The following is a 13,839-nucleotide window of genomic DNA, read 5'->3' as shown; positions in this document are numbered from 1 at the left end:
TAAAAGCCTGCCCCATGGCCGCATGAAGCTTTGGGGGGACACACAGACATAAACCATAACAATATCATAACCAAAAGGAGAAAAAAATTCTAATGTTCCTCAGTGGTTGAATAGAAATATAAAATGTGCTATATCTGCACAATGAAATATTATTTGGCAGTAAGAATGAATGAATATTGAAGGAGGATAGAACACAGATGACCCTTTAAACATTATGCTAAGCAAAAGAAACCAGTCACAAAAGGCCATATGCTGTAGGATTCTGTTTACATGACATGCCTAGAAAAGATAAATTTATGGAGATAAGAATAGATTAGGATTGCTTAGGTCTGGGGTAGGAAAATGGTGGTGGTTAGGAATTGAGATTAACTGCTAGTAAGTGTGATATTTATTTGAGGGGAACAAATCATTTTAAAATAGACTATGATAATGCTTGCATAACACTGTGAATAGACTAATAACATTGACTTATACATTTTATTTATTTATTAGTTTTTTTTTTCTTTTTTGGCTTTTTGAGACAGGTTCTTGCTATATACTTCAGACTGGACTTGAACTCTCTACGAGTCCTAGGCTGACCTTGAACTTGCAGCGATCCTCCCAAGTGCTGGGATTGCAGACATGCACAACCACATTTGGCTGAATTATACACTTTATTTTATTTTTTATTCATTGGTACCAGGAATTGAACTCAGGACCTTGTGCTTGCCAGGCAGGTGCTGGGCCACTGAGCTACATCCCCAGCCAAATTATACATTTTAAATGGATGAGTTGTATGTCTCATGATTTAGGTCTCAACAAAACTGTTTAAAAGAGAGAAGGGTGCCAGGATATTCATAGCACAATGTTTGAAATAGGCAAATCTGTAAGAAAAGGAATAACTAAATAATTATTCAGTACTTCCATAAGTAAGGTATAGAGTGATCAAGAAATAAAACATAAACATATTTAAGACAATGAGAAAATACTCAAGATATAAAAACTATAAAATCTAAAAACTATAAAATGTAAAATATATGTACAATGTGATTCCAATTTTATTTTTAATTTAGAAAACTTCAGTGTTTAAGAGATAACTGTAGATTCACTTACAATTTGAAGAATGAAGAGATTCTATTTAGTTTTGATCTGTTTTCCCCAGTAGTAACATTCTGCAAAGTTATAGTACAATTTTACAAAAGGGATATTGATACCAGTGCAGTCAATTCAGAAGGTTAGCATCACTGTAAGGCTCCTTTGTATGGCCTTTCTACATCCACACCCGCTGCCTTCCTGCTCTCATTCCCAACTTAACCCCTGACAACTAATCTGTTCTCCATCTCCATCCTCTTGGCAATTCAAGATTGTTGTAAATTGTTTTACGTGACATCATGCTATGTATAACCTTTTAGGGTTGTCTTTTTTGTTTATTCCCATTCAACATAATTGTCTGGGTGTTAATCCAGATTCTAGCGCTCATTTCTTTGCTGAGTAATATTCTATGGTATGGATGCCACAGTTTGTTTAGACATTCACTCTTTGAAGGATATACAAATTACTTCCAGTTGTGGGCTATTATAAATTAAACTATTATAAACATTCATGTACATGTTTATAAACTATTTTAAATGCCCAGGAGTGTAATTGCCGGAGTCCTCTGGAGCGGCTGTATCATTTTACATGCCCATCAGCAACGTATGAGTGATCCAGTTCCTCTGCATCTCACCAGCATTTGGTGCTATTGCTATCTTTCATGCCAGTCATTCTGGGGATGTAGAGTGAGATCTCATTGTTGTTTTGATTTGTGTTTTCCTAAGGAATACTGTTCCTATGGACAGAACTCTCCATAATTTGCTGTTTCTCAGGTATTTTTGGAAGCCTGTGAATATCACTGGCACATAACAAATTTGGATTTTTCAGCAAAGTTCCAGCCTCAAATATTCTGCTGGCTTATTGCTTCCCTGTACAAGAATACTTATTGCACTATATAATTTCTAGTGTGAAAATATAGATATTGGATTCAAAGAGCCAACTGGAAGAGGAAGAAAAATGCTTAGGTGTCTGTTTTACCGGAAACTCTCCTTCTTGTTAGCTTTGTGATTGCTTCCCAAAGCAGGTCATTGTAATCAAATTGCCAAGAACCGGGCTATCGGTTTTATAACTCCATTTTCCCCAAGGCCGGAAGGGAGCGGGCGGGGCCGCAGGGTGTGTGAGGGAAGGGTGGAAGGTTCCCTCCCATATTACTTAACTTTTAGATCCTTTCCTTGGCTGTTCATAGGTGCTAGTCCATTGCTGAGCTGACTTTATGGGAACTGCTTGCTGGTACTCCCCGTTCTCTCCCTGGGAACTCAGGCTTCCCTCTGGGGCTTCTCCCCTTCCTTCGCTAGCAACCTGTCTCTTGGCTTTATGGTGCCATTTCTTTCCACATTTGCAGCATTCTCCTCCACTCCCACTCTGCCCTCTGTGCATGGTGTCTTTTTAACTAGGAGAGGCAAACACCAAGCTTTTCTAACAACTATCCAAAGGATCGCAGTTCTGTCCAATGAACTCTTAACCATGCTTCAAGATTCAGTGTAATGCCGTCTCTCTCAAAGCTCCTTATTAATTCCAAATGTAGCATTTATTGACAAACAAGCATCCTGCGCTCACTAGTTGCTCCCTCTCCATGATCTTAGGTGGGCCGAGGCATATTTACATGTCATACTTATATTTTTATATGTTCTTTACAACCCAGGACTGCAAACTTGTTGGTCCAAGGACTTCCTGCATTGTTTCCCTTTGTTTAATTTTATCATGGTAAATAGATAACATAAAACTGACAGTTTTGAGTGCAGCACTCAATGGTATTAAGATCAACTTCCGTGCTCTGCAGCCTTCTCCGTTATCCATTTTCAGAACTTTTTTTCATCACCCTGAACAGGAGCACTGTACCCACAGAACAATAGCACCATTTATTTCCATCTCTTCTTCCTGTTACTGGGCTTTGGGGAGTTCCAGCCTCCTTCTAGCGGTGACTTCTAGGTTCATTCTGTCCCGAGCAAAGAACTGAATGAAATAAGTGTAAATGCTGGCAAATTTTCACATACATTAAAAGTAGGGAAAAAACAGGCTTTGCAGAGTGAATTGGACCAAGTAAAAGCAGATTAAAGGTAGACAGAAATAGACTCTGCAGTGCGGATTTGGGCCAAGTAAAGGTAGGAAAAAAGGAGAAAAAATTTAAAAAAAAGAAAATATATCCTATAGCATAGGGTAGACTACCACGAAGAGACACAATCACAAATGCTGAATGGTGATTGTCTTTTTTTTCACATTTCCCATCTCACCCCAGAAAGAATGGCTATTATCAAGAAATCAACAAATAACAAATGCTGGTAGGGCTGTGGGGGAAAAGGAACTCTTCTCCACTGCTGGTGGGAGTGTAGACTGGTTCAACCACAGTGGAAATCAGTGTGGAGATTCCTCAAAAAACTAAAACTAGAGGTCCCATTTGACCCAGCTATTCCCCTTGGTACCTTCCTGAAAGAATTAAAAGCATCACACCATAGCAATATATGCATACCCATGTTTATAGCAATACAATTTGAAAAAGCTAAATCTTGAAAACAGCCCAAACGTTCATCAACCAATAAATGGTTAAAGAAGATATGTGTTTTTTATACAGTGGAGTACTACTCAGCCATAAAGAAGGACAAACTTGAGACATTTCTAGGTAAATAGATAGACCTTGAGACCATACTCTTAAATGAAATAAATTAAACATGCACGTGTAAATATCTCACTGTTTCTCTGGTGTGAGAAGCCAAAAATGTGAATAAGGACCAGAATGTATACTAGATATTATGTGAATAAGGACCAGAATGTATACTAGATATTATGAAATACTAGATATTAAGAAAATGCTCAATTGGGACAGGGAAAAAGGGAGTGGGAAGGGGAAAGGAAGGAAGGGAAAAGAAAAACAAATGAAAAAGGGAAGTAAAGCTTTTATAAATAAGGAGAGGAAGAGGGGTTCAATGGAAGATAAGTGAACAGGGAAAAAAAGGAGGAGTTGAGATAAGTCTTGTACAGGTACAAAGTCCCTGTGTTGAAAGTGATCGTTACGTATATTTAAAGTGCACCAGTGAACTTAATTAATAAAGATATTTCCCATACTGCACTCATGTCCAGGTCATCCTATCAAAAACCTGTTAAAGTTCTCAGGAGAAGTCCGTGTGCAGGGCTTCGGGAATGGCTCTGCGCGTGTGTCAGTGGATTTAGCCAGGCCTCCTTGCTTTGTCATGAGTTTTAGTCACATCCTATCTTCTGCCTCACTTCTTCTGTGTGAAGACCCCGCCTTGCACAGATCCAGGAAGGTACAATGTAAAGGCAGCCTTGGAGCTGTGCAAGGTGTCAGCACGGTCCTACTCACTTTCTTGACATCTGTGGGAACCTAAATGTCCTTAAAAGCTGATCCAACCAAGAAGCTGGGTGGTATGGGCATATATACTCTAAAATTCTTGGCCCTTGATTTAAGCCATTTTCAAGAGTAAAATCCTGGCACGGAATATGGATGGAATGGGAGGTTATTGCGTTAAGTGAAATAAGCCAGACAAGAAAGACAAATACCACATGTTCTCATTTGTTTGTAGAAGTTAATAAGTCAGCCAATAGAAGGATGGAATGGACTAGTGGTCACTAGAGTCTGGGGAGGGGAGGGCGCATGAAAGATGAAAAGATGCTCAGTGTGGCACCAAAACACAACTATAGCAGAAATATTTGGCCTGGGTTTTCTGTAGCACAATAGCATAGCCATTGATTGAAACATTTTGTGATCTATTTCAAAACAACTAGAAAGTGAGAATAAAATTTCCAACACACACAAATGACCAATGTTTGCAGAGATGGAAGTGTTTTTATCTTCATTTGATTGTCACATGCTGTATACATGTATCAAATTACCAGAGTATACCTTAAAAGACATACAAATACTATATTTCATTTATAAATTCAAAAAGGAAAGACCTTGATTTTCATGGTGGAGAAGTTTCTCTCTTCTAGTGGACCTCTAAAAGCTGCAATCAGTTGCATCAGTTCTGTTTAAATAAATTTCATTCATCTAATATTGGTAGCTATCTGAATTAAAGAAAAGCCAAAGCAACGGGATCCCCTTCCTGCAGGTGCTGCTATGGTGGAGGTCCTAGGACTGTCTCTCCATGCTCTTGTCTTAGAAATCATGGTTTTAATTTTGGTGACAAGATCAAAGGAATTTCCTACCTTCTCAAAGACATGTCCAAAAAAAAAAAAGATTTAGCTAGGGAAATGGGGAGACATAGAACTCTTCAATAAATCTCTGTTTTAGGAGAATAAGAGCAAGTTTCTGAGTAGCAGATGGCAATGTAGGAGCTTCCTCCCATTTGCTCCTCTTTGGTCAGCTGTTGTTCTGTGCTTGAGGAATCTTGAAAGGCTTAGCTAGGTGGATGGATGTAGCTCAGGATCTGTGATAAAGTTGCTGCTATGGTTCAGATCCAGGATGTCCCCCAGAGGCCTCATACTCTTCTAGGTGGGCCTTTTGGAGGTGATTGAATTATGGGGGTGATATAACTGACTTGCTAGTAGGAATTCGGTTCTGGTTGGAAGAGGTGGTTCACTGAGGGTATGGCCTGAAAGTGTATGTCTCCCTCCCCAGCTCCTGCCTTCTTTCTCTGTTTTCTGGCTTTCATGACAGGAGAAGCTCTCCTTCACCAAGCTCATCCAGCATGGCACTGTGCCTTGGAGCCAGCTAACCACAGGCTATAACCATGAGGCAAATAGACCTCTCCTCTTCTGAGTTGTGGGTGTGGGTTATTATGTTTCAGAGATGAGAATGTGCTGTTGCCTGGAACTGACATCACTTGATTGCTGGTATCCGCTTCCAAGCTCACGCATGTGGGGGTTGGCAAGGGGGGCTGCTTGGGGGCTGTTGTTTAGGGTTCTCTGTTCCTCATCACGAGGGCCTGTCCTAGGCTGCCCAAAGTGCTCTTCAGTCTGGTAACTGGTTTTCCCTTGAGCAAGTGATCAGAGAGGGGGGAGGGGACCCCAAATTGGAAGCTGTAATCTTTTATAATCTAATCTCAGAATCTAATCTCAGATGTCATACACTAGTACTCTGGTAACATTCTGTCTGTCAGGGAGACCAGCTCTAGTCCATGTAGAAGGGACTAGGAAGGGGATGAATAACAGAAGAGAGATGTCACTGGGCACTGTCTTGGAGGCTGTCTTCCAGACTTAAGCTCCTCCTAGTCCATTAAATCTTCCCTTATGGGGGTCATCAATAACCTACACGTCCCTAAATGCAGGGCTAATTCTCGGTCCTTATTTTATAAGACCCACCAGAGCTCTTTTTTCCTTAAACACTCTCTTAGTGCTATGTTTTAATCACTCTGGCTTTGATCTTCTGATTCCTCTTAAGAGGCCCTCTTTCTCTTTTAAGTCTTCGACTGCTCTTCCCCAACAAGCAGCCCAGCCTTCTTCATCTGCAAAGGCCTCTTTCACTGCCTTGGGTTCTCCCTTTTCTGACCTGGTGCATTTATAGTCAGCACTGTTTTATATATTCCATGTCCTACACTTGTTTGTAGTTAGGGTTTTGCATCCACAGGCCCTGGAAAGTTGGTTCACTGATGACAGGAACTTTGCTTTGTTTTTCATAGCTCATCAAGGATGTTCAGTAGAATTTGTTGACGGAGTGATAAACATATCTGTAGGAAATCAGAAAAGACAACCAGATGGAATTAAAGAAAAAACAAAGTGTGAAGTGGGATCCCCAATAAACTGGGTCTCTGCTTCTCCTGAGTGTGAGATACAGGGTGTACCAAGGGACTTTCCCCTCGGGGGCACCGCCCATAGCACAAAAGCTAGAGGCACTGGACAAACTCCCTGGTTTTGGCTTTGCTCCTTGTTTTACAACTTGGAGGTTAAAGGGTCCTTGAAAGAGTTCATGCCACAGCTGGGGATATAGCTCAGTGGCACAGTGTCTGCCTGGCAAGCACGAGGTCCTGAGTTTGATTCCTGGTATCAAAAAAATAAAAAGAGTTCATGCCACAGGAAGGAAAAACAACATATAATAAGGACGTGTTCCAAGATCAAACACACGCTTAGATATTTCATCAGTAAGTGGGGAAAAGGCTGCAGTGGAGAATGGGTCGTATCTGGGGAAAAATGGAAGAATTAGAGAAAGATAGAATCAGAGTCCAAGAAAGATGCAGACTGATAACACAAGGGTTTAGAGTAAAAAGAGTTCAGAGGAATAAGACGCAGAGAGGGGTAGAGATCTACCTATGGAGAAAGGGAGTGAGGAAAAGACAGAAGAGGAAAGCAGAGGCATGGCAAGAAAGGGCTTAAGAAGGGTGACGAGTGGCCAGGTATGGGGGTGTACGCCTATGATCCCACAGTTCTGGGATGTTGAGGCAGGAGAACTGTGACTTCAAGCCTAACCTACGCAATTTAGCAAAACCTTGTCTCAGGATAAAAAATCAAAAAGTTCTGGGGATGTAGCTCAGTGTGAAAACCCAAGGTTCAATCACCAGTAAAACACATACACATACACACACATGCACACGTGCACACACACATGCACACACATACATGCACACACACACACACACACACAGTGAAGACTAGACAGAAAACAATGAGAAGACTCAAAAGGGAACGGAAGACAGCAAAAATTTGAAGTAGAAAATACACAGACTAAAAAGCCTAGCAGAGAAAAACCCAAACAATAGGGAAAATGGGAGAGGACCATGGAAGAAGAAAGAAGGTCAGATTTAAAATTAGCAGAAAAATTTAATGTCACAGTATCTTTTATTGGCGTTTATGAAGAAGCCTGGTTTAAGTTCATGTTTATAACCCTTGGACATAAGCATAATGCAGCCTTAGGGCTTGGAATCTAGGCAACTGAGAGATTTACTTTTTCTCCACAGGGAAATGTGTGAGTTAAGGCTACTCAAACAGCCAGGAATGGCTAGACATTCCCAGAATTCAGTCTCTTTGTAGATACATATTGATCATGATGAAAATAAAGCTCACCAGGCTCAAGCTTCTGCTTTAGGCCCTTTTGTAGAGCCTCCACCAAGACTCTGGGAGGAGTTTCTAACTTCTCTACATGATCTCTGTGTGTGTGTGTGTGTGTGTGTGTGTGTGTGTGTGTATGTGTGCGTGTGTGTGACGGTAAAACAACCTATTTTAACTTCAGTGAGGATTGCTGTCCATTTCCCTTCTCATTTAGGGAGTTTCAGTCACTGTGTGCGCAGCTACATTATGTGCTGTTGTGCTCGTGTAGCTATGGTTTCATGGACACCTCTGCCACCCTCTGACATTATGGCATGAGGGTCCAGAGCTTGTGGAATTTTTGCCATATGAATGCATCCCAAGATGCTGAGCCTCAGAATGGGGATGGGGGTATCGGAAGAAAAAAGAGATTTGAAATGTATAGAGCCAGAAGTAGGCCCACATGAAATTCGTATAATCATCAAACGTATAACAGGAAGTGGAGAATTTAGCTCCTATTAAAGCCTAATCACAACTGAAATTTTTGCCTGTCAGGCATATATACAACAAAGGAGCTTATGCAATTATCAATGCACCATACAGCTTTTGTCCTCTCTTGGATCTCAAGACCAATATTAGGGACATTTCAATTCCAAGGTGTGTATGGCACGTCTATCTGTGTGTGCTAAACACTAGCTACCCGAAGGAAGGGGCTTTTACCGCCTAATAAACAGCATAGCCCCTGGCACGTAGCAGACAATCAACAGATAATTGTTAGATTGGAGAATGAATGAATGAAAACCATGAAATAAGTATCTGATAGTTCATTCTCCAAACGCCATCAGTATAATTTTTGCATTTGTTGTGGAGAAAGAAGATGTAACAATAAAGATATCATTACATATGAAGGAACTGTCTTTTTTTACCTGCCACTCCCTCTTCCAGTGGGCTGATGAAGGGTTAGAAATGAGAATGTTGGAGGGACAGATTCCAGCATCACATTCCATTTGCCTTATTGAAGGCCCTGTGTTCTAGGCTGGAGAAATCCCTTTTAGGTGTTCGCTGGTGTTTCTTTACATCTCTGCATTTTTTTTAAAACTGAGGCTAATTTGTTGCAAAACCACTTTGCATGTTTTTGTTCCCTTTTCAGTGGAAACCTCCATCTGAAGACAGAACTAAAGTTTCCTCACAAGTTTTGGATTACAAATAAAGTCTTACTCTTTCCCCTGAGACTCTTCGGGAACACAATTTTATTTACTTATTTCTTCAGTTATGACTGTGCAGAACTGGGACTTGCATAAGACTACAAAGACTCCAGAATCAGTAACTAAATATTTCTCTTTAAAATTAGTTAGGTGAATTTAGACCAAGAGTTTTATTTGGATAGCCTAGTTCTTGGAAAAGCGGGTGATCTCTCCCGGGATATCCTAAAAAGCTTTCCTGCGTAAGTTCAGGCATTTACTGGCCCACTGTTAGCCTTGATAGAAAAAACCTTCCTTGCAAAGCCCTGTGACAGGGACTTTAGGAAATACGAAGGTGCTTTTTATTCTGTCTAGACAAAACTCCTGTGCAGGTTAAATTTTCTTTGGTTTGGTTTCCCCTACAGACAGCTCTAAGTCTGAGCTGTTGTGAAATTCTCCTTCATATCAAATCAAAATCTTCTCTGTTGATGTTTAAGGTAATTTTTGTTTGTTTACAACCGTTTAGTTCTTACTGGAAAAGAATAACTCTACCATTTTCTACCTAAGCTCCCTTGCTGAATTGAAAGGAGTTAACCTAACCACTGTGGAATGTTATCCTTCTTAGGCAACAAAATCATTATCCTTTAACTTGAGCTTTGTTTGTCCCTCCTTTTGCTTGTAGTGGCTATGGAAGACAGGGCTCTGGGGGAAAGTTGACTGATCAGCCAACCAGGCTGATTTCATAGTCGGGCTTGGTAAGACGTCTTTCCCAACCACATCTCACATCTTGGCTAGAATTGCCAAGGAAAAAGCTCTGGAGCCTCGAGTTTGCTGTGACCAGGGAGAGTCTGGGAACCAGGCACTGACTCAGCCCAGCCTGGCCAGCCAGTGCTGCTGAAGGTGGGAAGTAAAGTATCATTTGGTATCTGGGTTCTCTCTAGTCCACGCTTAATAGTCTGGTACCAACAGAATAGTCCTCCTCCAACTCAGGGTGCGACGGACGGTATCATCAGTGCTCGCTGGACAAAGACGCTAACAAAAGACAAGGCCAAAGGTTTGCTGGGTGGAAACCTAGCAAAGATCCTGCTATGATCGGCAGTTCGAGATGATGGGGGCCTCTGATGGAGACAGAGACTGTGTGGTATGGGCCATCCCTATGTGGCAGCTGCACATGGAACCAAATGCGATGTCAATGGGGCCCAGTGCAAAATGAGAACACAGGGCCTCTTGCTCAAAAAATTAAGAATTTCAAAATAGCAGCAGTAGAACCTTAAAGGAAGCATGGACTCTTCCGAGAATGGGCTACAGGTGAGCAAGGTAGATCTCCAGCTAGGATTCCATCTTTGCTTGCTCTGTGCTGCTGCTTCACTCAACCTGTGCTTTGTGGACACTGATGGCACCCTAGATCTTCAACTAAGCCTAGGTCCAGCCTCCTGTTTCCATGTATAAATCCCATTGCCTGAAAACCAGTAAGACTGAAAAGTCGATTTATCATCTTGTCACCTCTCTCGGAAGTCTTCCCATGTACCCACTCTGCCCCTGCAGCATGTGGAGCAGATGCCAGGCTCTCTTCCTCTAAGCTCCCTGCGCACTTTTCCAGCCTTCATGCAGTACCTTATAACCATATGCCTTCTGATCTTCTCTGCACTTCTTGTGAGCCTTATTCATCTTTGTGTTCCTTGAAATCTAGGCACGTATGTGTAGAGTGTGCAACAGTATTTATAGAATGAACAGCAAAGTATTTGAGCATAAGCCTATTGGATTACTAGCTTTATTCTTAGAAGTCCAGTATTCAGAACAGCGATGTGTCATCTCCCTGCCATTGGTATTGGTCACCCTACTGTGCTGGAGGCCAGGCACACATCATCAAGAAATTTTGAAAAGCTGCCATCTGTCAAGAGCCGAGTTACCAGTGTGGTGAGGGACCTGGGTGTGTGTCACGTAAGAAACTCTGGAGAGAATGAGTGCTATGTAGCCTGGACAGGACAGGATACAGGGGGCGGCATGATGCCATGTACAACTATGCAGAGCACTGGCAATTAGAGAAGGGGTTACTCTTTTTTTTTTTTTTTCTTCTGGTGCTCTAGATTCTATCTAGAGAATGTAGAAAGAAGGAGACCAATAGGTGAAATCACATTTCAGAACCATGTAAGGAAAATCTTTCTTAAGATAACAACTAGCCAACCATTGAATGACTGGCCTCAAATGACCCACAATAGTCACATTTGTTGAAATATAAATTACCCAACTTTTGCCTTTTCATCCTGGATGGAAAACTAGGTCAAATAAACTTTATGATGCCATTTAAATTGAAGAGTGTTCAAACCTTTATTTTTGTCCCAGCCTGAATTTCACCCAACCTCAGGCCCTGTGGTAATAACGCCGAGTTACATTTCTGTGTGAGGAAGAAATGAACTCACTCAAACTGCTACACACTGTATGTTGTTCTTTCAATTTAAATGACTCTTTACTTCTTTGGAAGTCATAAGGGTGGGAGAGGTCAAGTTATTTCGTGATTGCTAAGCTGGTTCTTATCAGGGCCAGGCTTATGAATACTAACCGGAAGTATAGAGTCTGGGAAGTCACATCAGAATTTGTCAGAAGATTTTCCCAGTGTAGCAGGGATTATTCCCTTCCTCCTTCTTTTACCCTTGGATCTTCTCTAGAATCTAGAGAGTGTGACTCCTCATGTGCTTTGTATAAAAGCAGAACTAGACCAGGAAAAAAGGACAGTTCTGGACCAAGTCCTCAGCCACCTTTCTGGGTGTCGGAGTGAGGAGACAGGCTTTGAACTCTAACCTCCCCTTAGAGTGGTGCATTAGCTTGCTGGGGCTGCTGTAACAAAGTGCATAGACAGGGTGGCTTACAAAACAGAAGTGCATTACCTTGTAGTTCTAAAGCTAGGAGTCAAAATCAAGGTGTTGGCAGAGTAGATTCCTTCTGAGTACTGTGATGGGGAATCTGTCCTAGGCCTTTCTCCTTAGATTATAGGGTGCCATCTTCTCCTTGTACCTTCACATTCTCTTCCCTGTATGTGTGTGTTTGTCAAAATTTCTCTTTGTTATAAGATACCTATCATGTTAGAGTAGAGCTCATTCTAATGGCCTCATTTTAACTTGATTAGTGCTGTAAAGACCCTATCTCCAATGCGGTTGTATCTGTGGTATTAGTCATTAGGAATCTCCCACATGCATTTTCGGGAGGCATCATTCAATCCATAACATGAGATGTGTCTTTCCAGTGACCCATTATCTATACCCTTGTGATGTGAGCTTGGGTGGGAAGTGGAGTCCTCTTTCTGCTACAGAAATGATGAAACCCAGTACCTCTCAGCTGATTGACCACAGTGAGTGACCAGGGTTTATGCCCCATCTTGTCCAGGGAGTGCACCTCTACAGGACTGTGAGTTGATCAGGATCTATTGTCACAAAGACCCAAGCTCCTGCAGAATCTCTCCATTTCCACAGGTCAGTAGCTAGGCTCCTGCATGACTTCCTGCGCCTGGTCAATGGAACAAGCAAGAGGAGCAGTCCGATGTGGGGGAGGGGACAGCTTGACAGCACTAGTCCTGCACCCACCCGCACCATGTCCCGGCACTGATTTTCTTTCTCTAGTTCTTACCTGCCTAGATATATGGTTCCTGGCAGCTGCTCCCCACTTCTGGCGAGATCTCAGCAGATGACCCTCTGTCAGTGCTCACAACCTGTGTTAGATTGGCCCTGCTAGTTGCTCTGAGAGCTTCTCTTTGGCACAGTGGCAAAGATGTGAGCTTTGGAGCCAGTCTGATGGAGGGCCAGACTCTAACATACTTGATGTATGACCTTAAGGAGGTTATTTAAAGTCCTGAAGTCAAAGTCTTCTCTTCTTTAAATGGGTCAATAAAAATAGCTACTATGTCAACATGTTTTGAAGATTAAACAAGTAAATGCCACTTGTGATAAATGTATCAAGTCATGACGATGTGTTCGGGAGGGGGAACTCTGCTTCTACCATGGGAGATTCACAGTCAGGTCTTACAGGGGCTTTAGGGGAGAGAAGCTCAGCTGACAACTCTAGAAGACGAACTTCACCTGTGGGCTGGGAGGGCCACATGTGGCTGGCCTGCTAGCGTCACTTTCTGAATGCTGGGCTCCCCACACAGGCGTGTGGGCAGTCCTAGGGGCCTGAAAGTTAGCCTGGCCCACCTAGTACATAGACTCCCTTCTTCTGTACCGAGTTCCTGCCTCCTTGCCTTTTATGGATGTTTCTAAGTGCCCTAGAAAGAAGCAAATGACCCGAAGAAGGTGTTTACAGGTCATTAATTGTTCCCATCTGTACTTTCTCTTCTGGTTGTGGAAACCCTGCCATTGTTTCAGGTGTTTTTCGAGATTTTCCATTCCCTGCCCATTGAGGAAGGTCCCCATTCCATCTAGCACCAAGCACCCAGCCTTGTACCTGGTGGGAGGGACTCAGGGGAGACTTTTCACAGTGGCGCCAGCCCCTGCTCCTTTGCCCAGTCCAGACCTGCCCACTCTAGATCTGAAGACCAGTTGCTGTAAAAACAACCACCAGAAAAGCAGGATGATGGGAAGGATGGCATGTGGGTTGGGCCCAGAACTTCTCCGAGACAGTTTTTGGTTTTGTCTTGTTATATTTTGCCTCGTTTGTGGAGAAACACAGCTCGCATTCCCAGTGC

At 42.3% G+C, this 13,839-nt stretch overlaps 1 long non-coding RNA gene across 1 annotated transcript; it reads right to left on the bottom strand.

Moving 5' to 3' along the window:
• Positions 1 to 782: 782 nt before the first annotated feature.
• LOC102024470 lies at positions 783 to 12,642 on the bottom strand. The gene is made up of 3 exons (XR_260814.2): positions 12,491 to 12,642; positions 1,093 to 1,151; positions 783 to 863 (listed from the first exon to the last, which is right to left on the bottom strand). It is a non-coding gene; the product is annotated as an uncharacterized LOC102024470 (long non-coding RNA).
• Positions 12,643 to 13,839: the final 1,197 nt, after the last annotated feature.

This window comes from Chinchilla lanigera, unplaced genomic scaffold (genome assembly GCF_000276665.1).
Source record: "Chinchilla lanigera isolate Chin_1 unplaced genomic scaffold, ChiLan1.0 scaffold00020, whole genome shotgun sequence".
NCBI lineage: Eukaryota > Metazoa > Chordata > Mammalia > Rodentia > Chinchillidae > Chinchilla > Chinchilla lanigera.
Note: the sequence above shows the minus strand (reverse complement) of the source record. Positions and strands in the feature narration are given on the sequence as shown.